The 2,645-nt window shown below is 46.0% G+C and overlaps 1 pseudogene; it reads left to right on the forward strand.

Annotated features, from left to right (window-relative positions):
- The first annotated feature begins 2,258 nt into the window (after positions 1-2,258).
- Positions 2,259-2,377, forward strand: LOC139078607 (U2 spliceosomal RNA; annotated as a pseudogene).
- Positions 2,378-2,645: the final 268 nt, after the last annotated feature.

The raw sequence follows: 2,645 nt of genomic DNA on the forward strand, positions 1-2,645 counted from the left end.
ACCCACATGCATTCCGAAGTCAGGCCTCATGGCTCTCCATTAAGGCTTAATGGAAAGTTTGGAGACTTCCTCTCTGTGCGTTGGTCAGCACTCTGTGTGTGTGTGTGTGTGTGTGTGTGTGTGTGTATTCAGGGTGGGGGAGTTTTAGATAGGTGAGCCTTACACCAAGGGTGAGAATGGAGGTATTAGTGCCCTTGCCCCCATTCAAACTCTGTTAAGTTATCGTGTCTTACATGCTGCCTCATCTACCTGGGCAAGGCCACATCACCTTGGGAACATAACTGCTGCAGCCATCCTTAGTCCCCACACAGTGTGGATACTGAGATGATACCCAGATGTCTGACCACGATGCCAGGTGTGGCAGGGCCAAGTGAGCCCATGGCAGACACTGGTAAGGGATTGTCTGTCTAAGGGGCCAGATGGAGGATGCGACAGAGACCTGGGGACCTGCAGCAGCAAGAACCAAGATGAGGACAAACCAGCAACTACTAGCCCTCTGGGATTCTGAACAAGCAGAGAGACCAGACAAGGAGTAGCTAAGACCCTGGAGTCTCTGCCCTCTCCACAGGTTCCTTCCGGATGCCGCACCATCATTTCAAGAAGAGAGGCAGGGGTTGTGATACCGACCCTGATATCAGTTTCCCCACATTAAACCCAGCATATATGGGGTTAAAACCAAAACACTCATTCCCTGCTTACTCTCTGGCTTCCTGGCTCCAGCATCCACTATTTTTCATGGAGACAGACACTGTCAAGGACAAGCACCTGGACTATCTCCTCCCGCAAAGAGATATGGGCTGGTGGGAAAGCTGCTGACCAGCAAGGTCACAGGCTTCCTCCTCTCTGCGAGTGTCTCAAGGCCAAAGACAGGCTGGTGGGAAAGCCCTGACCAGCAAGGCCATATGCTCCCCCTCCCCTACCTAAAACCCCAAATAAAAACCCTTCCTTTTAGCTTTTCGGGGAGTTTGGGATTTGAGCATTAGCTGCCCTCTCTCCTTGCTCAGTGCTGTGCAAAAATAAAATTCCTACTTTCTTCCACCACCCCCGGTGTCAGAGATTGGCTTGCTGCGCAATGGGTGAGCGAACTCACTTCAGGTTCGGTAACAGTTGGGAGAAGCTATCAGAGAAACAGCTCTTTTAATTCCAGCAAAATTAGGCACTCATGGGACTGTATAAATGATAAGATCAGTCTAAGTTTTCAAACATGAATAAAGTTAAATTTTTATTTCTACTTGGTGGGTAGGGCTCCACAGGAAGACCAAATTTTTATAGAGACTCTGCATATCTGAATTTCAGCCTTAGTGAAATTATGACCTCACTACAAGTAGGAAAAAATTTCTTGCCCAGCACCTGGCGCAGAGTAAATGCTTAAAAAGGCACTTGAAGGTGCCTCCCCCAAGTTTGCCTGGCCCATCAAATACAGTTCATTTTAGAAGTGTGTCTTTTTTTCTCGGGCTCTACTGCAGAGAATGGCATTGTATTCCTTTTGTACTTAGGGTATGCGTTAGTCCAGGTCCTCTGAGGAGCAAGTGCCAGGATGGGATTTAACATCAAGGATTTTATTAGGGGCCACACCTGTAAGAGGAAACGGGGAGAGAGCTGGGGAAGTCTGGAAAAGCGATGTCGATGCAAATCTGACAGTGAGTGAAGTCGGGAGAAGAGGATGGGTAGGTGGAGGTGTCCATCCGAGAGGGCAGTGCCCAGTACCACCTAAGGAAGGTTCATCTTGGCTGTCAAGGAGTCCTCAAGCCAAATCAGATGTCAAGGATGTCCAGTGGCTCCTGGGAATGGCCTGCTTCATTGTCCCTGCTGCTCTAGCCATTGGCTGAGAATCATGTCTTCAGGGCAAATGCAGTGATAGATTTCAGGGCACAGAGCAAGAGCCTTTGATCGATTACACTGTCTGATGGGAGATCTGTGAGATGCATTCTCATGGCCCATGGTATACGTATCCCTCTGCCTCCACTTTAACACCAACAACTCCTGTATCATGGCTTTGGCATGCTTATCCTCCAAATATAGAGATTTTAGGGTTAATAAAGGAGATGTTTCTTAGGAGCATTGGTACTATTTAAATACACACTCTAATCCTGTTGTTTTATCCACTCTATCTGAGCCCAGCCCTTAGAATGTCTCTAATTCACCTTTTTTGGAGTAGTTTTTGCCTTCTAATGCCCATCTTTTTTTAAGTCCAAGGTTGCCTTTTTCAGCTTATTTAATAAACGTCTCACATATTTTCTTATCCTTAAGTACTTTTCACTGCTTCTTCGCCTTTTGGCTAAAATCAAGTATAGTATCTGTTCTTACCAGTTTAAGTACTTTTTGTGCTTCTCATGGCTATAAGCCATAATTGCTGTTATAACGGTAAGGATTTTTCTGTGAGCAAAGAGAGTAGGAGAAGCAGGAATGACTGAAATGAATAACGAGGATACCTCAAATTCCTCACCTATAAAATGGGGAAAATAATGGGAAGAATTGGCTTTGTATTAGTCAGAATGAAGCACTAGAAACCTCTCCAGGTATTTTAATCAAAAGGGGTTTAATACAGGGACAAGGTGCTTACAGAATTGCTGAACAGACTCTCTGAACAACAGAGAATTAGGAAGCCAAAGTCGTAGCTGGTGACTTCAGGATCACACTACCTT

The sequence above is a fragment of the Equus przewalskii genome, chromosome 1 (genome assembly GCF_037783145.1).
Source record: "Equus przewalskii isolate Varuska chromosome 1, EquPr2, whole genome shotgun sequence".
Taxonomy (NCBI): domain Eukaryota; kingdom Metazoa; phylum Chordata; class Mammalia; order Perissodactyla; family Equidae; genus Equus; species Equus przewalskii.